At 39.0% G+C, this 22,370-nt stretch overlaps 1 protein-coding gene across 1 annotated transcript in view; it reads right to left on the bottom strand.

Annotated features, from left to right (window-relative positions):
• Nucleotides 1-21,123, bottom strand: part of FAXDC2 (fatty acid hydroxylase domain containing 2) — a 995,570-nt gene extending 974,447 nt beyond the window's left edge. The window contains exon 1 of the mRNA XM_044069480.1: nucleotides 20,992-21,123. The gene's annotated coding sequence lies outside the window, so the exon portion shown is untranslated. The remainder of the gene's footprint in view (nucleotides 1-20,991) is intronic.
• Between the last annotated feature and the right edge of the window lie 1,247 nt (nucleotides 21,124-22,370).

The following is a 22,370-nucleotide window of genomic DNA, read 5'->3' as shown; positions in this document are numbered from 1 at the left end:
CTCTAGCTTCAATTGTTCTGCCTTTACTGCCCAAGTTTCTGTACCATACAGTAGTATTAGTCACACTAGTGTTTTGTACCCCTTACTTTTCAGCTTCTTTGGCATTCTTCTGTCTGACACTGCCCTGACACTCTGTGCCACTTCACTGCAACCCCCCACCCCGATTCTATCTCTGAACTCCTCATTCAGACTTCTGTTCTCTTCAGCTAACCTACACGAATACCTGAAGCGGTTAAACTGTTCAACTATTTTCCCTTCTATCTCAACTCTCAGCTTCTTCTAATGTCCCCCATTTAATGCCATTACAACTGTCTCATCTGTAGTCAGTTTCATGCCACATGCCTTCAGTTATGCATTACATTCCCTTATCCTTTACAGACCAAGTCAAAACTTCAGCAATGCCACACTGTCTGCATACAGCAAATCTACTGAACTGTCCTCTCCAATTTGTTTGCTAATGTACTCCATCACCAGTGTGAACAGTAGTGGGCTCAGAGCTGAACCCTGATGCAAACCCACCCCTACTGAGAATCTCTCTGCAAGTCTAAACACTGTTCATAAATCATTGGGTCCTTGTACACAACCTAGAGAATTCGCTATTCATTAGCCATATCTTCTTTACAAAATGCAGGATCCTACAGATACAATGGCTGCACATGTTGCTGAACTAAGGAAAATAACCAAACAGTATAGTTTTGTGAGTGAGCTGCATGACTTGGAGACAGAATAACTTGTGGTACAACAAATAATGAAAAAGGGTCAGAGACCTAACTTTACTTCATTACAAGCTGTGGCTGTGATGTGAATAGAACACGCAAAGATAGCAGTGCAGAATTAAAAGAATTAACTGAATTTAAGTAAAGAATGTATATAAAAATAGAATCTATGATGTCCTGCAGTGGAGAAGTTTTTGCCACTTATTATTCATATTTATGTTCATAAGGCCGCGGTGGTGCAGCGGTTAGCTTTGTTGCCTCACAGCAAAAGGTTTTCCCGTTCGATTCCCGGCTGGAGTGCCTTCTGTGTGGAGTCTGCATGTCCTCCCTGCGGTCAAGTGACGTTAAAGATATGCATGTAGGTGCGTGAGTGAATGGGCGTGCCTTCTTTGAAGGTTGGGCGTCAGGCTGGCAACGCGGCACCATAAAAAGCCACTGCCAATCATTAGCGGACGGGAGTTCCGCTGTGGCGACCCCTAACCTAACCGGGAAAAGCCTAAAGACTTTATTTCCATAACTGAGAGACCTACATTTTATTGAGGTATATGGTGTGAAACACCAAAGCAGCAGACATAAACTAGCATTTTCAGTGAATTGTTCTATCACGCTATACTGGAAATATTGCTTATTTATTTGTTAGTAATTATGAAAATAAACTATATTTCTGTATGTACTAAATACTTCAAAAAAGTAACCTACAAACTGATGAAGGACATTAGGTGAAACCTTAAACTGTCTGATATTTGCACTGTAAGTTGCACATCTTGAGAGATATCCAGTATTATTTGTATTGTTAATTACACAATCAAACTTACATTTTCATATTTTTATAAATACCTCAATAAACATACATTAGAGGGATTTCTTGTTATTGTGTTAAAGCTTATGTCCAATTAACAAAAATATTCTAATATATGTGTACGTTGTATAGTTTAAGATATGGAAATATATTTGTGAAAGTTTAGAAAAATATAATTTGGCGTTTGTGTGCATTATAACACATTTATGGAAAAGACTATGAATGCATGGATTTATGTCCAATTAACAAAAATATTCTAATATATGTGTACGTTGTATAGTTTAAGATATGGAAATATATTTGTGAAAGTTTAGAAAAATATAATTTGGCGTTTGTGTGCATTATAACACATTTATGGAAAAGACTATGAATGCATGGATTATTATCACTATAAGGAATATTTCTTGTTGATATTTGTACAGTTTTAATTGCTTTTATCATTCAAAAATATTTACTTTTGTTTACCTTAGTTTTTTAAGTTTAGTTTATTTTTCTGAAAATGCTGTGGAATGTAAGATGTGTGTAAGGCTACTAGATGTGTGACATTCAACATGAAGTAGGTGCTAATGTGTCAAGGCTTTCAGTCAGTGTGGTTACAAGCACAACAGCAAAATAAACCTTACATTTAATCAAGCTTGAAGAATCTGAAAATTACCAAATTTTGTAACTGGAAAAAATGCGTTCAAACGAATGAAATAATAAAACTGACTGTGGGTACTACTGAAATGAAAAGACTTCAAACTATTAAATCATAAAACGCACCTTTATTAATGAGTAAGGAACGCAAGTTAGACTGTAGAAACAAATACTCTGAATTAATGGCTGGAATGTAGAATTTAACTATACTTAGCCGCAAAGTGTAATATTTTGTCAGTAAATATGTTAAAACAGCTAGGGGTAGATACTTTTGAAGTAAGAACTATGTGTACTCTGTTAACCAGTCTATATCACTAAGTGAAGAAATGCTAATACAAGTATAAAACTATGAAGTAGTTCAAGTTCTTTTTAAGACAGCTTCAAGTTAAGGCCCTTACATTCTGGGCTGTGTTGCTTGTAAGAAGCTAGAAATGGCAAAAAATACTCAGTGTAAAAGCAACAACTGCACATACAGTGGAAATAAAACATTTACACAGCCCTGTTAAAATGCCAGATTTTTGTGATATAAAAAAAATTAGACCAGAATGAATCATTTCAAAACTTTTCCTACCTTTAATGTGAACTATAACAATTCAATTGAAAAACAAACTGTTACGGGTAAAAAAATATAAAAAACTTACAATAAGCTGGTTGCATAAGTGTGCACACACAAACTAATACTTTGTTGAAGCACCTTTTGATTTAATTACAGCATTCAGTCTTCTTGGGTACACACCTGCCATCAATTACAGGGACTCTAACCCCAAATAAAGTTCAGCTGTCCTAGTAGGATTTTCCTGACATGTACTCAGTTGCCTGCTACAGCAAAAGGGGTCTATAATCACATAGTCGAAGTCTTATAACTTCGAACACGTAATGTTCAAACCATTATGTTTCAAAGTTACAAAACTTGGACTATGAATAAAAAAAAAAACAACGGAAAACAAAATAAACTGTTTTAAGCAGGGGGCAACCCCCCCAGACCCCCCCACCCCCCGCTACTTAAATATACCAACTCCAAGATCACACCCCAGTGAACAAAATGGAAACCTCCATTTATGGAGATTTCCATTGAAATGCTCAAACTTTTACAAATTCAAACTTATGGTCTCAATCATATGAGGTTCGAACTTGTAAAAGTTCGACTACGTGATAGGAACCCCAGCAAAAGCTATGGTTTGCAGACAGCTTACAAAGCATCAAAGGGATCTCATTGTTGAAAGGTATCAGTCAGAAGTGTACAAAAAATGTTCACAGCATTGGATATACCAAGGAACACAGTGAAGACAGACAGACATCAAAAAGCAGACAAAATATGGAACAGTGACGTTGCAAAGAACTGGACGTCTCCAAAATTAATGAAAAGACAAGACAAAAACTGGTCAGGGAGTCTGCCAAGAGACCTACAGCAACACTGAAGGAGCTGCAGGAATTTCTGGCAAGTACTGGTTGTGTACTACAAGTGACAAGAATTTCCCGTATTCTCCATGTGTCTGAACTATGGGGTAGGGTTGCAAGACGGAAGCCTTTTCTTACACAGAAAAACATCCAGGCCCGGCTAAAATTTGCACAACAAATGCATCAAGTCTCCCAAAACCATGTGGGAAAATTTGTTATGGTCTGATGAAACAGAGGTTGAACTTTTTGGCCACAATTCCAAAAGGTACGTTTGGAGCAAAAACACTTTGCATCCCCAAAAGACCACCACCCGTACTGTGAAGCATTGTGATGGCTGTATCATGTTTTGGGGTTGCTTTTCTTCAGCTGGAACTGGGGCTTTTGTCAAGGTGGAGGGAATTATAAACAGTTCTAAATACCAGTCACTTTTGGTCCAAAATCTTCAGGAGTCTGCTAGAAAGCTGAAGTTGAAGAGGAATTTCACATTTCAACACGACAATGACCCCAAGCATACATCCAGATTAACAAAAGAATTACTTCACCAGAAGAAAATTAAAGTTTTGGAATGGCCCAGTCAGAGCCCAGACCTAAATCTAATAGAAAATATGTGGGGTGACCTGAAGAGGCCTGTGCATGAGAGATGCCCTCACAGTGTGACAGATGGAGCACTTTTGCAAGGAAGACCGGGCAAATATTGCCAAGTCAAGATGTACCATGCTGACAGACTCCTACCCAAGAAGACTGAATGGTGTAATTAAATCAAAAGGTGCTTCAACAAGGTATTAATTTAAGGGTGTGCACACTTATGCAACCAGCTTATTGTACGTTTTTTTATTTTTTATACTTTTCCCCTAACAGATTTGTTTGTTTTTCAATTGAATTGTACAGGTGATAGGTCACATTAAAGGTAGGAAAAGTTTTGAAATTATTTATTGTGGTTTCATTTTTTTATATCACAAAAACCTGGCATTTTAACAGGGGTGTGCAAACCTTTTATATCCCCTGTATAAATAATTGGTTATACAGTCACAATTTAATCCAAGTAGCTGTGCAGGGCCACAGAATAGGTTCATAGGTTCTTACTAAGCTTATGGCCACAGGAGACCTATCAAGAAGGACAGCCACATCACCCAGTCCTGGTGGGAAACTAGCAGTGCCTCCTATTAAGCAGACTTCCTTCACACATTCCTGGTGAAAATTTGTGATCACCCTTTCAGTCATCCATCCTGGTTTTAAAAGTTGGTAGAGAAGTATTCTGCTTGACAGGTAAGGGCAGACTATTCCAGAAACACAGTATATGTTGGGTTAAGTATCTTTCATGACACCTGGTCTTGCTGATGTGATAGTGTAGAACTAGGTCTCTAAGAACAGGTGTTTGTTTTAGCATTTGTTCTGTTTAGATGAGCAAGTTTAAAAAGTATTGGGTCATTCATAAAATGAAAAACTAAGCAGAGATCACCCTCTTGGGAGTCTGTATGAAACAGAGTAGAGCAAAACAGCTTTTAATCGATCATGACAACTAAGGATACAGAGACCAGAGATCTTTTTGGTGAGGGAACAATGAGGTCTCTCAAGCTGGTTTAGGTGTTTGGGGAGGTACATGCTGATGTAAAAGAAGCAATGACATTCTGCATTATTACAAGGATTTGTTCACGTGTGGGAATTTTACTATGGCAATGTATCATTGGAAATACAGCCTGATGCACCGCTGGTGTGATACAAGGCTCCAGGAAAAATACCTGCATCTTGTACAAGTAAAATTTAATAGGAACTGATAAGAATGGAAAACCTAAATGAACGAGTGAATGATATAGTCATGGTTGTGGAGAAAGATAAGATTTTTTTTTTTTTTCAATAATAATTCTTTATTATTTTTCACCTTAGTCATACAAACATTTGACAGAGAAATACACAGGTAATTTCCAAACAAGTCTTCTAACAACATTCTTACAACATATATACACTATTTACATGAATGCTTCCACATTTAGCATAACGTACATATTTGTATTGAGACACAAGCACTGAAAAGTGATTAAAAAATATTTTTCACTGCGTAAAGTTGAATGAGTGGTCTAAAGAGTGTCAAATGGTAAGCCCTTGTCAGTAAGTGATGTAAACCAGGGTTTCTGACAGATAAACCTAGATGACAACAGCTCCAAACTGCATGCATTTAAACATGCCACTAGAAGATAGAGAATTTTTATGTTATCATTTAGTATTTGTCAACACCAGAAGTACTTTTAATGGCTGATGCACAGATAACTGAAGATGCTGAACACACTGTAAACATACTAGTGTGACATCAGATACAAGAATTGTATGCATGTGGGTCATATTCTAATGTCAGATGAACAAAAGTCGGATGAAAAAGAAAACCCAAGCACCTATATAAAATGACAGGGTCAGAGGACAAACATGTCTTAAACAGAAGAAAGATGCAGTGTCCTGCAAAGCCTGCCCTCATGTCTGAGATAACAATAACACAGCTGTGTGAGCAAGCTGCAACTCTGGAATGGAGTTATGAACTGGACAAATTTCGAAATACTTAAGAAACTATTTGTCAGGGTTGCAAACCACTTCTGTTGCAAGAAGATACAAGTCAGAATGGCACAAGCTCTGTAGCCTAAAGAGAACAGTCTAGTTGGATGCAGGTCAACAAATTTACAGATTACAAAACAGGTTATGTGTAAACATGAAAAGAACAGTCAGCAATAGCCCATGGGTCTTCAGAAATTCCATGAATATGTCTACGGAGAATAAGTCTAGGTAGAAACTGTCCAATACTTTATAAAGCATATTGAAAAAGTCTTTGTTGAAGACATCGCCAAGATTTACAGATGGTATCACTTAATATACAGAAATATGGTATGAATGTGAAATATACACCAGGCAAAGAACTACACGTCAGATATGCTAGGTGGAGCAAATTTACCAAAAAAAGCATAGAAAGGCTGTTAGAAGAAGAACCACAGATTCTTTGGGTAACACTATATTTAGCAATGACAGAAAAAAAAATAAAAGCTTCATAGGTACAAGGACACTGACTTGGAATACAGCTAATGAAAGGCTGGCATGTACAAAAGTCATCAGAAATTCAATCTAATTTCTCTTTCAATGGCGTGTGTGTGACAAAATAATTCCCAATCAACTTAGAAAACAAATGCTGGAGAAGACACAAGAATCACATCTGGGAATAAAACATGCAAACAAAAGTTTTGGTCAGAAATGTCAACTCGCACAGGGAGGGATAGGCGTTACCATCATGGGGTTGGTGGACCCAAGGAGCATTTAATGTGATGATCCCTAGTGGTGGCTGGGGGCGGTACATTGGCAAGCATGCCTAAAGGGGGGTATATGGCAGAGACATGGCTTAGCAGTTGTGAGGGTGAGGTGATACAATGGAAGTCTCCACTGCATGACTGCACCCATGCATATCACTGGGTCCACATAAGGAGGGGGGAGACCAGGTAGGGCACAAAAAAAAAAAAAAAAAAAAAAAGACCGCTTGAATGGTTGTCAAGCCCCTGGATCTCAGATGCCCAATTCCATAACTGGCCTCCGCATACTGGATTAAGTTTAAACTACACCTCCTGTTTTATAGTTTTGTTTATTAAAGACTCCTGACAAGACAGGCATTTCCAGAGTTCTCTTTATATAACTTAACCTTGAACTCACTGAGTAACGTTTTACTGAATCAGCTTTAACTGTTATCTATTAATTTGGTCTATTTGTTTTACGTTTTATGTGATCAAGTTATTTTCTACTGCACTTCTGTTAGGAAAGGGCTACTAAAGGCAACACTCACAATGTATGTCAGTTACTCTGAGCATTACTCCGGAGTAACTGTTGGCCGACAATGAGAGTGCTGCACGTCTTTATGAATTCCATCTACAAAGATATTCATCATGTCGCAGTTAAAAATGTTATGGAAGAATAAGCTCTTGTCAGTGGTGTTACACACATTTTAACACAACAGTGTTGGAAAACGGGGGGGGGGGGGGGCTGGGCATCAAAAATGCTGTCCTGGATTAAATGTTTTGAGGAAGCTACCCCAGCCTGATGCAAAAGGCTTTTCCCCTGCATCTCCTTAACTAAATATATTCACCTCTGAGATCACACTAACTTAGGGGAATGGGCAATGTTGCTGACATGTCATATCAACAAAATGGGACTTGAATAGATCAGTATTTGCCTAAATAAAAACAGTGCAGCTGTTCCTCATAAAATGCCTAAGATAGCTTAATATATTTTGGAATCCAAGCATTATCAATACCTTTTGCTTTTTATACTTCTTAAAAAAGCCTAAGCACTACATTTACAGTACCCTATGGTACGCTGCTTTCGGAAGTTGTAAAGTATTGGATTAATTTTTGCTTTTCTTCTGCTGTATGAAACAACTCCAAAAGGACAATGAAAATGAAACACTGTTCCTATCATTAGACAAGGAAAACAAGTAAAAAATTCACGTTTTTATGAATCAGAAAAAAAAATGATAAATTAACTTTCCACTGGCATGATGGTTAAGCTTTTTACCTTACAAACACAAGGTGCAGTTTGATGCTCACCTCTGAAAGGGAAACTTGTCAGCTAGCCTAACACTCATCTAAGAAGCCATGAACCTTAATAATGAACGCCAAAAGATTGGGAAAGCAGTCAAGTTTTTTTCACTAACACAATTTGCCTATTTTCTATCTGTATAAGGGGATGACTGTGTTCAATTAACAGTTTATTTTTCTGTTTATTTTTCACAACAACTGTCTTATGTTTGCCCATTTCATAGGTTCATAGGTTCATAGGTTTATACTAGGCTATCTGCCCTAAGGCATTTATAAGCCCAGCCCAAAGTTTTGTGGCTTACGCCACCCCTTATATGAAAAAATACTGTGCCCATTAGTTTGTTGTGCCTCTGTCCAGCAGTGACACAGAGATGATTCCCGGGGTAAACCTACGATCTCCCATCCACAGGTCAAGATTTCTCTTGAACAGAGCCAGCGAGGTGCTCTGCCTCACATGGACCGGGATTTTATTCCACAGCATAGGGAGTCTCTGAGTGATAAATCTATCCCTCCAGCACGTCCTATTTATATCCGTGCTAAGGTTTAAGTCGCTTGCTCTAGTGGTTTTGGTGGATTTGGATTTTTTGAGGTGGAGCATGTCCATTAATTCCGGGTTGGACATGGCCTTGTATGTCAGGCACATGTCGCCTCTGAGCAGACGGTATGCGACTGAATAGAGCTGGAGTTTCTTCAATCTGGCAGCATATGACAGATTTTGGAGTCCCTTTATCCTTTTGGTGAGGAACTTTTGGGGTCTCTCCAATTGCTGCAGATGTCGGGTGAGATACATCCCGAATGGGGCATTGTACTCGATCATTGGTCTGATAAGTGAAGAGTACAGGGGAACAATGACCACACTAGATCTGAATGTGAATCCCTTCATGATCAGGTGGGCAATGTAGAAGGTCTTTCTAACCACTTTAGCAACGTGAGTGTCAAAAGAAAGGCCACTATCAACCTGGGTCCCCAGGTCCCTGATAAACTCTTCTGTGCTTAGTGGATTGCCACCTATATGGTAGCTTGGGGTTACCTTGTTTTTCCCGAAGGGTATGACTATACATTTTTTGGCGTTTAACTTCAGGCCATGGCTCTGGCACCAGCTATCTGATTCCGTGAGTCCCTTCTGAAGGATATCCGTGTCCGATGCACTTTCCACTATGGCGCCCAGTTTGCAGTCGTCTGCAAACTTTGTCAGCCAAAGTCCTCCCATGTTGGCCTGTACTTCTGAGAAGTAGATGCCGAACAATAGGGGGCCAAGGACCGAGCCCTGTGGGATACCACTTGTGACCGGCTTGGAGTCTGACATAGCGCCAGCAACTCTAACCCTGTGGGTTCTGTCCTTAAGCCAGTTTGCAACCCATCTTGTGACATATGGGTTTACATTTAAGCTGGTAAGTTTTTCTACAATACCCGAGTGGGGTATTGTGTCAAAAGCCTTTGCAAGGCCAAGGTAGGCTGTATGGACTGCCTTTCCCTCATCAATGGCCTTGGTGACTGTTTCGAAGAAGTCGACCAAGTTCAAAAGGCATGATCTGCCCTTGACGAAGCCAAACTGGGTCGGGTCCAATGTCTGCAAGTCCCCTATATCTTTGTTTATGAGCTCCATTATGATCCTCTCCATAGCTTTGCAGACTAGACTTGTTAAGCTTATGGGGCGGTAATTACCAGGGTCCGTAGAGGCACCGCCTTTGTGGAGTGGGACCACAGTTGCCGTACGCCACTCCTTGGGCACGTATCCTGTGGTAAGGCTGAGATTAAACAGCTGCCTTATGTGTGGGTTTAATTCCTCATTTAGCTCGTGTAGCACACAGCCGGGAACACCGTCCGGTCCCTTTGATGCTGTGTTTTTAGCTTTAGAGAGAGCAGCTTTCACCTGCGCATTTGAGATGTCTGGGAGGCTACACTCCGCTGGGATAGTTATCTCTCCTTTAGGGAGGGAGAGGGGGGTGAAGTTTGCACTGAACCTGTCTGCCAGTATGTTGGCAATGTCTGTGGGTTCAGTGATTTTTGTATCATTTTGGACTAATTCTGAGCATATCTGGGAGTTTCCACCCAGGTTCCTAACATAGCTGAAAAAGGCCTTATGATTGTCCTTTGAATCCATGGCAATTTTTCTCTCAAAATTGGCCTTGGTTGATTTTATGAGTGCTCGTATTTTTTTTACTAATAATGATCAGGGGTGACTTCCCTTTTATGGATTTTGTTCTATCATGTAATAGCTTTCTCCTCTTATTGTAAAGTTTGTTAATGGCTGGGGTCCACCAGACTGGATGTTTGCTCTTTGTGGAAAGAGTCTTGGTTTTATTTGGGATTGCCTGATCCATGCAGTCCTGGAGGTGTTCATAGAAGGCATTTGTAAGGGCTTCCGCAGCTTGGGTTGTGGTTTCCACTGGCTCAGGGGCCTTGAAGGATACCACACCAGTCTTGAGTAGTGTGAAGTTTGCTTTAGAGAATTTCTTCACTGTGGTTTTTTTGTTTGGGGGGGGGGGCGGGATGTGGATTTCCAGTGAGATTAGTTTATGATCAGATCTCACCAATGAGGGATATACTTCCGTGTGGAGCATTTTGTCCCCATGTTTGTGATAATGAGATCTAGTATATTTTCTCCTCTCATGGGAACAGTGACTAGCTGTTCCATGGCATTTGAATTTATGAACTCCAGGAACCGTTGGGCTAGAAAGTTAGGGCTTGAGTAATGTTCCCAGTCTATATTCGGGTAGTTGAAGTCACCCAATATGATGGTGTTTGGAGATACATTTATACCCCCCAGTGTCTTCAGGAAGGCTGTGTGGGGTTCCTGAGTTTGAGAGGGTGGCCTGTAGCATGCTACAATTTGTAGAGCAGTTTTGCCTATGGTTAGTTGCACCTGGATGGTTTCCGAAGCTTCGTGCGTTGCCACCAACCTGGAGGTGTGGGTATCCTTTATGAATATGGATACACCCCCTCCTTTTCTGGTGTGGTCCGGGTTTTGGGGCCGGAACACATGATATGAGGTAAAACCTAATAGTGCCGGGGTGCTCTCATGTGCCTTGAACCAGGTTTCAGTTACAGCACAGACATCGATGTTCTCCATACTGAGAAGGGCCTCGAGTGCGTGCATTTTGAGATTTAGACTTCTGGCATTGAGCAGCATTACCCTCAGTTTCTTCCCATTTTTGTTTTCTAGGGTGTTAGCTTTAGAATTTGAGCCTTGCCTAAAAAAGGCACTATGGGGGTGGCAAGAGCCTAAGCCAATATCCGAAATCCCAGGGGTGACAGGTGCAAGCCGTCCCTCATGGCAGCGTGGCTTGTCAAGCATGTCATCCCAGGCAGACAGACACTGGATCCCCTTTGAATGACACCAGACATTAAGCCAATTGTTAAAGCTGATCATCTTGTCTCTATATTGTGGCATCATTCTTGGTGAAGGAAGGATACTGCTCAGGGTCAGGGTCATACCTGCCTGGGCTACATAATCAGAGAGCTCCTCTATGTCTCTTTTCATGTAGTCCAGGGAGGTACATCTCAGGTCGTTCACACCAGCATGGACAATGACTGTGTCATATTTGTACTTGCCGTGGAGTGACCCGAGTGCTTGTGTTATGTGGTGGATTCTAGCGCCCGATAGGCAGCTTACTGTGACCCTCTCCTTGTTCAGCCTGGTGAGTGGGACGTCAGTGTGTCTGACTATGGAGTCACCTATGACAAATATGTTTGGTGTTGTATTTGGCCTTAAGGGCTGTGACTGCTTTGAACACTGATTTTGTGGTTTATGTGTTGCTTGTGGAGTGTCTTGAGGTAGCAGTTGTTTGGGTGTCTGCTTTGGAGGCCTCTGCTGTTTAGGTAAATTTTTACTCAGAGCCTCCGAGTATGTCTTTGTGTGTTTATGTGTTTGATTCAGTGGTGTGGTAGCATTATGTGAGGCTGGTTTGTGGTGTGTGTAGTTGCCTTCTCCTCCTGTCTGGTCTTGCCCGTCCTGAGTTGAGAGAGCTCAGCCTCCAGTTTGGCTAAATAGCTGCATCTCTCGCAAGTATTTGTGTTATGTGGGAGGAGGAGAGGGTTGTCTGTGTACATGAGGCAGTTATAACATTGCCTCAAGATTCCCAGATTCACCAGCTGGACCGGAGAGGAGATTGACAACTGACCTTTGGACATGCTAGAATAATACTGGGAATTCCTTAATAATTGAAAACAAGGGCCAGTAGGGAGTGAGGGTGTAGTGCTTTTAATTTTTAGTGCTGACTTATATAATTGCTTTAGTGAGCAAGTGCCAGGTAACTTGAGTGCAATGTGTTACAAGTAACTAAATGCAAAAACGACAAACAGTAACTTTCTTTCAAGTGAAACAAGGAAATAAGTACAGTAAGCAATGCAGATATCACTAGTGATCCACAGAAGCGCTGAGAAGCTGCGTATTAGGTGGAATTAGCGTTCCAGGGAAATAACAAGCAAACAAACAACAAGCATATAAACAAAGCTAGATTCAGCAGGCCTGGATCTAGTCTATGCTACAGCAAACAAGGTGTACCAATTTCAGTAAGATACAGTTCAAATATTCAGGCACTATAAACCTTTAACCAGAAATTCAGACCACGAACCTTCTTAATGTAAAATAACTGGCCTGAAGCCCAAGTGCTTAAACCAGAACTAATACACTTGGACACTGGGCTCTCAATCAGCAGTTCCCAACTTAGAAGGATGAAAGCTACCTGTCCTGCCACCACAGTGCTTGCCACAAACCTTCCTAATGTAAAACAACTGGTCTGAAGCCCAAGTGCTTAATCCAAAAGACTTAGAATGATAGCTACACTTTAATCAAGTTACAACCAAGCAGTAATAAATACAATTGAATACTTTAGAGAATGTCTGGATTAGTGCTCAAGTTACACAAACAAAGCTAGATCCAGCAGGCCCAAATCCAGTCTATGCCACAGCAAACAAGGCACCAACTTCAGTAAGAAGCAGTTCAGATATGCATGCACTATAAGCCTTTAACCAGAAATTCCCAGCTCAGAAGGGCAGAGTCCAGCCTCTCCTCCTACAAGAGTGCAGACCACGAACCCTCTTAATGTAAAATAACTGGCCTGAAAGCCCAAGTGCTTAAACCAGAATTAATACACTTTTAGAATAACAGACACTGAGCCCTCAATCAGCAGTTCCCAACCTAGAAGGATGTAAGCTACCTGTTCTGCCACTACAGTGCAGACCACAAACCCTCTCGGTGCAAAACAACTGGTCTGAAGCCCAAGTGTTTAAACCAAAAGGCTTAGAATGAGTTACACCAAGCAGTAATAAATACAATTATTTTAAGATGATGCAAAAGTAAAATGAAGTAGGTAGAAACACAAGTACAGTAAAAGCAGGTGAATTATTTTTTTTTTTAATCTGAACAATTGCTGAGATCAAAGAAACAGATTTGAGTGCTGAAACTAGAAAAACTGGCTAGTTATAAGAAAAAAAAACAAGCTAGAAGGCTTCCCTCAAACACAAAAGGGCTTGGGGGCTCAGAAGCCTACAAATAGTCTATACCACTTAACAGGAAAGGCAGGAAATAAGCTTAATTTTTTTTGTCTGTTTCCCAGATGCTCTCTTTGTACACAGTAGGAGTGCCTGAAATCAGAATATGATCTCACTGCACTCAGTTGAGTGAGCAAATGAGATGGGCCCAGAGGCAGGCTGAGGGGCGGGCAGTTTCAAGGCCACTAAGATTAACCAAAACCTAAACCAAAACCAAAACCAAAACCAAAACCAAAACAGGGAGGGTGGGTGGGAATAACTGAAGAGCAGAGTTAAAACTGCCAGTTCAGTTAATATTCCTACAACACAGTTTAAATCAAATTAAATGCTGTATTTTTTTTTTTAAAAGTGCAGATAAAGGTACTTAAATTCTCTTATACGTCCAGTTGAATATAACCAAGTTCTTAGCGTCAAGCTGAGGTTTTAAGCAGAAAATATTTCACACTGTACTACTTAAATAGGCAAGGACAGGAAATCAAAGAATGTGGCTACCCCACACCTGTAATTACTAGCAAATAACAAAATTCAGCAAACACTAACTTCAGTTCAAGTTACTGAAGAGCAGAGTTAAAACTGCCAGTTCAGTTAATATTCCTACAACACAGTTTAAATCAAATTAAATGCTGTATTTTTTTTTAAAAAGTGCAGATAAAGGTACTTAAATTCTCTTATACGTCCAGTTGAATATAACCAAGTTCTTAGCCGGCCAAAGCTGAGGTTTTTAAGCAGAAACTATTTCACACTGTACCACTTAAATAGGCAAGGACAGGAAATCAAAGAATGTGGCTACCCCCACACCTGTAATTACTAGCAAATAACAAAATTCAGCAAACACTAACTTCAGTTCAAGTTACTGAAGAGCAGAGTTAAAACTGCCAGTTCAGTTAATATTCCTACCATGACCACAGCATATCTTAAAAACCTATTTCATTACCGTACTTCCAAGTCCTTCTAGAGATGAACATTATTCTGACACATACTTACAAACATACATAACATTATTTATTTCCATTCATTTAGCACACAAGTCCAACTGGGCAAACAAGTCCCCTTTCAGCGAAGGCCAGGGGAGAAAAGCTCCACAAGAAATACTAGTCCTCATACAACACACAGAATACTCAGGTAAGTATAGCAGAACTAATGAGCTTAAAAATTATTACGCAAAACAAAAAAATAAAGATACATCTGTGCCAAGAGTTCCCGCTGACCACAGCATATCTTAAGAACCACGTCAGTTTATTTTTCTTCTTGTTTTACTCCATTAATATTAATTTAACCAATTATTTTATATTACTGTTAATCAGTACTGACACCTGCTATCCATCACAGCTTATCTGACAGCTCTGGACTACTGAGACATATCATAACAGCTTTATAAATACAAAGCACTACAGATTGTTTTCTAAATTCTTCTGCTAAACACTCAAAACACATTCAATCATGCACTGTAGGGCACACAAATTTCAGCCTTAAGGGCAATTATACTGCACTAACCATTTGGGCACAGAGGTTAAGTACTCCTCAATGAGTACACAAAACCACAAAAAAACATAAAAAAAAATAAACAAACATGTACAGTAGGTGGTACACTACAGGACAACCACTGAGTATCCAAAAAGCTAGCCTGTGACGACCGTGCCCTGGCCCAGCAATCAAGGAGCCTCAATCCTCCCCACTAACACCAGGGAGGCTGTCTCATAGAAGAGAGGAAAGGATAACTAATACACACAACAAAGTACAATTTCCCATAAGTGCAGACAGAGATCACAGTCAGTCTGGGCCTGGTTGATCACTTGCTCACCAGGTCCCCAATAAGACTCCCCACTGGCAGACCTATAGGGTCCAGGTCTCAGCCTAGCTGGGCAAGCTAAAACCTCCAGTACCCACTCTGTCCAACCAGTGCTTCGTTTCTCTACCAAGTAGCTGACAACACACACACTTTGAGATAAGTATTTATACAACATAACAGACACTCCAGGGAAAGGCTGACACAGATTCTCCAGCTGTGCCCCTTTACCTAGACTATATGGTAGCAATTAGTGCCACCACCCAACTAATAATATCAGCTACTAAAAGGACCTTAAAAGGGTGTCCAATGATTACTGTGCCATATTATAATCCAATGGTAATGTGACTATACAATCTAAGGCTTATTAGAGTGGCCTAGTACAATAAACTCTATAAATATGCAATGTACTCTACAGCTTATCTCTACACAAACCAGCCACAGGTAGAAGGTTTTAAAAATATTTAATAATAAATAATTAAAACACAAGACAAAACTACTACACCACAGAGATATCTAAGAGTTCAGAGATCACACAGACACTTAAATACAGTAGGACAGGTCTGATTTCAAAGATAAATACCTAATTAATCTTTACTAGCTTTAACTATCCCTACAAGAAATCACAGTGCTAAAAACTTACATGCGAGCATAAAGCAGAGTGCTGATAAGTTGGATATCCAACATCAAAATGCTCCCAATCTCTTGTGAGAAATAGTATTTAAACATTACTAACAAACATGTCTCTAAGGCCCTCCCAAATTACATTTTTGACACTTAAGATGATGCAATATGAATACTGGGAAAACCTAACACCTGGTCTGAGTTCTCAGGCCACAAACTACATCATTTAGCAATCTAACACCTGCAGAGAAACTTACAATAGAAGGCATTTCACATGTATATTCTAACAGAAACTGGAACAATAAAGCACATTCCATATCTAAATTCTGGTCATAAACTTTAGCCTTAAAACAATGGGCATGAAACCTTCATCCAGCCGCACTGGAGCCGAATTCTAACATGAAATGAAAGGGTCACAACATGCTCCACTGGGCCAGTAGAGTGCAATGTTGTCACATTTTGCAGTTCCACATTTCACAGTATTCTTTACAAACATGCCTGTATTCTATATTTATTATCAAGAAAACATGGCTGTATTTTACATTTATTTACAAATGCCAGAATTACATATCAAATTCTTTTTTTTTCAATAATCCTTTTTTATTATTTTTCAAAACAATATTACAAATCCACACTATATATACAGTATATACATAATTGCTTCCAATGGTTACATCCACATTGTATGTCAACATCGTATATTAAACAGCAAATACAACACTAACAAAGAAAAAAAAACAACAAAAAAACAAAACCAACAATCTGTATTATCCTTACAACCTATAACTAATCTAAGATTGATTCTGTACTATTACTATATGTCCTGTGAGAAAGTGGATAGGAACCTCTAGGCCAACACAATGTTGAAAATTTGCTCCCATATTTTTATACTGTTTATGCTTTTCTTGTGGTCACTGATTAACAATTTTTGCGCTAAAATATGTCTTATTGCTAACAATCTAAAATTTTCCCATGATGTCTGGGCTGGGTTAAGCCAATTTGTAGCTATATACAATTTCATTAATAAGCAAATATTCATGATTACTATCCTTCTTGATTTATCTAAATTCTCCGGGGGAATATGAAGGATCATAAATTCCCAAGAGAGTGTTGAGTTTTAGTAGCCCATTTTTTGTAGCTGCAGTTTTAATGAATTCCACAATTTATAAATGCACTTGCAACTCCAGAACATGTGTAACAAGTCAGCTGTCTGATCTAAGCATTGTGGGCATTTAGGTGAATTCTTCGAATCAAATTTGTGAAGAGTGAGACGAGTATAGTAGGCATTATTAAATAGCATCAGTTGCGTAAATACCAATTTTTGAAGGGATACTGACTTTAATGTTAGACTAAATGCCTCCAATATCTTACTATCGTCTACCAATATTAATTTCTCCTTCCAGTAATTCGATAAGAGAATATATTTATTATATTTCCTCTCTTTTATCAATTTATATGAAGTGGTTATATATTTTCTGTCCTGTAACAGCGCTTCCCACAGATTACGAGATATATTTAAGTCCTCTTCTTTAAGTTCGGAGTTGTTAAAATAATTTAGAGCCAGATCTTTTAGTTGCCTCACGATAATTAAATAAGAAATGGGAAGTTTCATCTCCTTTAAAATATCATGTACTGCTACCCCCAGGAAGGGGTATAAATCAAGTACTGTTAAATCCTTTATTAGGGGGAATTTCTTTAAATCTATCAGTTGACTACCAATTGTTAAATTTGGGTTCCCATGGAAAGGTTGAAAGACCATCATATACTTTAGTAAGTTTAAAGAAGTGAAAAGAGTTTGAATCGACATTACATAGTTCTTGATATGCTCCATTAAATTGTATTTACTAAGTGTTCGATTATTTAGAAAGGGTAGTGCTTGACAGTTGATTCCCACTCCCCTTACATGCCTGTAAGTTAGGAGCACCCATTTGGGTGTCCATTTCCTACTATCACTATCAAAGTAAGTCGCCCTTAAAATCCTGTTAGCATGAATCACTAAATAGTAAGTTTCAAAATCCGGTAGATCAAGCCCCCCCCCCTTGTTTTTTGGAGCCATCAATTTCTCATATGATATCCTCGTCTTCCTGGGTTCCCAAAGAAATCTCCCCAGTCCTATATGAAACTGTTTAAAAAATGTTTTCGTAATTCTGAGTTGTGCAGCTCTAAAGATATATAGCATTCTAGGAAGAACATTCATTTTTATAATTGCGGCTCTTGCCATCAATGGCAACTTCAACTTACTCCATCTTTTTAGATCCAATGTTATTTGATCCCAAGTTGACTTAACGTTATTCATAAAGAAATCTCTATTTTCAGTTGAAAATACAATCCCCAGATATTTTATCATTTCTTCCGTCATTACTTGTCCTATCAGTGGTAACAGTGAAAAGGGCGTGGGTGTCTTTAGTGGGAATATTTTGGTTTTTTTGAAATTTAGCTTATAATTGGAGATTTTCTCAAAGTTTTCTATTGCTGTTAATATTTTCTCGGTATCAGAAAGAGGTGTGGTACAGTATATGTTTAAATCATCTGCGAAGGCAGCCATCTTAATCTTTATACCATAAAGTACTGGAGAATTATAGAAGATATTTTGCTTAATGTGTAAAAATAACGGTTCCAAATACAGATTAAATAAAATACGAGATAATGGACAGCCCTGTCGGGTACCATTTTTGATTTGTATCCTTTTAGAGCATTCGTGATTTATGAATAAATTTGTATATGCATTGTTGTATAATTTCCTTAACGTTAAAATAAACTCCTGAGGTATATTAAAATATGGCAGCATATCAAATAAATATACCAAATTAACTCTGTCGAATGCTTTCTGTGCGTCAATTATTAGGGCATACATATTAAGATTTTTATGCTTCGCATAAGAAATTAATGTGTGGAGCGTTAATGTATTATCAGTGGTCTGTCTCCCATCTACAAACCCCGCCTGTTCCTCTGATATTATTAAGTTTATTACCTTTTTCAGTCTATTTGCCAGAATGGATGTCATGATTTTCATGTCTATATTCAGGAGTGATATGGGCCTGTAGTTATCTGGATTTTTAGCATCACTTTTCTCTTTCAATATCAGGATTGTCTTTGAGGCATTAAAATGGGGATCATTAATTCTATTCAGAATTATATAATTGAAAATCTGTGAAAGTACTTTACTCAGAATCTCACTAAAAGATTTGAAGAATTCCGAGGTCACACCATCTGGCCCAGGGGCTTTATGAGGCTTCAGCTTCTTGATTACCTCTACAACCTCCTCCACTGTAATCGGTTTAATTAACTCTCTGTGGGAGCCCTTATCAATATTCGGGAAAGTAATTTTCTGTAGAAAATCTTTCCTATCTTTCTCTTGCAAAAGTGCCTGCTGATCGCCATAAATCTGGTTAAAGATTAGTTCAAAAGTATTCATGATATCTGTCTTATCAGTATGTGTTTTATTATTATATTTTATTTCAGTAATCACTCATGTTGATTTCGTCTGATTAATAATACGAGCTAACGCTTTCGAGGGAGTTTGAATATGATTTGCGTATTTTACTAAGTTTCTTTGTTCATAGAATGTCATTTTTCTATTATGAAGTAGAAACAGCTCTTTCTGACATCTTAATAAATCAGTTTCTGTCTGTTTATTATAGTTCCTCATCAATTCCTGGTCCAATAGTTGAATTTTGGTTAGAATTACATATCAAATTCTATTTGACTAGGTTGGCAGCCTTCGCCCGTATCTCCCCATCACAGTGTGTGATGATCACACACATATTCACATTTTTGTTCAGGTACTTGGCATCCTACACGTCAATAGTCTTCCATCCTTCCTGCTTGAAACACGATAGCCAACAAATATACCTCAGCAGATTATGTGGCAAAGTAATTAATGAAAGTAGCAAAAACTTACTGTTCCTGAAAGCAAGTGATGTTACTTTTTCCCTACAAACACTCATGAAGCACAAACTTACCTAGAGACAGAATAGAAAATGGGGCTGCTATTTCTAAACCTGAAGGAATTGGGACTCCAACTCTATGTAGTTGGGCAAGCAGAAATGTTTAAAATGAAATAAATGTTAGTCTCGAGCAGCTTAAAGTACGCCAGAATGTCAAGTCATTTGCGGAAATAAAATGTAAACAAACGATCATGTGTAGAGCAGAATCTGGGGAAAAACATATATTCGGACTGTAATTCTGTGACAGCGCACAAAAGCAAACTGGATGCTTACCCCTCTTTATACAAACGCGCTGATGGTTCCAACCTACAAAGATAATTTCCATGATACGTGAAATCATCACAGAGATCTGTGATCACAGCAGTCTATCTATCAACATTACATTCTGGTTTATTACAGAATGCACAGATGTCACAGCCGTGAAATTTCCAGACAACACTTTAGCTTCAGGTTTTCCGCTAGCATAATTACACCCGAACATTAAGATGGAAATTATCACAGACAGTAACATTTCAAGACGTACGTGCAATTACGTATAACTACATACAGAGAAAATATCATAGAAGAATATGACCACCGCATAATAACGTGCCTATAGTCGCAACGCGTTCAGCATTACACTGAGTACAACAAAAGGCACATTCCTCTATCAAACCATACCTAATGAAAACTCAGCGAATGCACTCTTGTGATTGGCACTGTGCAACCCATAACCTGGAGTTGTCAACTATGTCAGTACAAACAATGCCCATTTTAACTATGTAACTGTTTCTTAATGTCACCATCTTATTACGAAGTGTACTTTAAATTATAATTATATAAAATAAAACACGCTTCTCTAAGCAGTAAGGGCGAAATTATATAAACATTCAGACACTAGCAAATATATACGATCGGCCCGATCCTTTCTATAAGTGTTTTGTTACAATTCAGAACACATTTTAATTACAAGGTTGAGTACGACATAGCTAACAAAATCACTACAGTAACTTACACGTTAAAATACAGTCATGACCTTCTCCCCACTTACTTTGCATGTGCGATGTGTGTATGTAGAAAGCTGCTTTTTCGAGTTCTAAGTCTTACCCAAGGCGAGTGCCTACTTTTTCTGGGCAGGGGAACTGAATGATATAGCCAGGCAGATCAGCCGCTTTATGGCTTCACTAGCAGTAGATTGGCTTAAAAAAAAGCACGTGACAGTTTTCAACCCTCCAGTTGCCTGCTGTCGTGCTGGGGCTGAGAATGTAAAGTGTTGCGTAAAACTCCAACTCTATTGTCATGGCAAAGGGTGTTCATTGTTGTGTAAGTTTCCAAATCGGCATGTAGTGATTTTTTTTTAATGTTCCCGAACTATGCAATCTACGGAGAGAGTGCCCTGGGCACTGGCTATTGTCCATAACAATTTGAACGGGATTAATTTCTGAGTATATGCCTTCGTTCATTTTAACAAAGAAGGTCAAGAAGACCGGTGGAAACCTAGGTTGCTACCTTTCTAAATGCGCTAAGTATGGCTGTGCCGGACAAATCATACCCACAGTTAGTTCAAAGGAGAGAACTCCACTTTGTTGCAAAAAAAAAAAACTTATTCTTAAAGTGTTTGAGTTGGTTATGCTGTTTCACATAACACTTAGGCGGTTCAGACACAAAATAATTATGCTAGGCAGCTATTATTATGTCCTAAAACTCTCAGGACATTTGCAATTTTCAGTTTTTTTTTCGGGGCACAACTTCCCAGATAGGTACTGTCCTGCGCAAATAGGGACAGGAGGTGCCGTTGTATCATCTTAAGTTGCTTCTGTGCTGTGTAGCTTCGGTTATGAGTAACACACCTGCTTGGGAATACTAACAGTAGACTATAATGCAACCTTTAAGAGTGTTTAATTTCATTCTGCGGAAACAAGGTTTGTTTCGCTGAACCAAAGGTTGCGGCTGTTCCTATACAAAGTACTAATGGTATTGCTTTGAACTTCTTCCAAAGGACAGCAAACATAACTACGGATCTATGTACTTAAAGGTACCCAGTGGCATCTAGCAAGGTGAACTAATCATACCGCTGATAGGTTTATTACACCTGCGGCAATGCAGGTAAAGTGTGCAAACAAGATAGCACTGGAAGCTACAGCAACCGTATACTGGGGTGGTGATAGTATAAAATGTGCAAACAAGATAGCCCTGGAAGCTGCAGCAGCTTAACCATGTGCTGGGGAGGTGATAGTATGGATATGTTAGGCTTTGTTGTCAAGTATGCAGCACATGAAATGTGCATTATAATTGGAGAAGGTATAAGGTCCATAGAGTAATGTTTAGAATGCAGACAGAAGAGAAGCAGTATGTTCAGCAGGTCTCACCTAAAGCAATACAGACGGTGTTCTTGCCTATCTCTACTACATAAATGTGGTAGTACCCAAA

This window comes from Protopterus annectens, chromosome 4.part0 (genome assembly GCF_019279795.1).
Source record: "Protopterus annectens isolate FY-2018-M chromosome 4.part0, PAN1.0, whole genome shotgun sequence".
Taxonomy (NCBI): domain Eukaryota; kingdom Metazoa; phylum Chordata; order Ceratodontiformes; family Protopteridae; genus Protopterus; species Protopterus annectens.
Note: the sequence above shows the minus strand (reverse complement) of the source record. Positions and strands in the feature narration are given on the sequence as shown.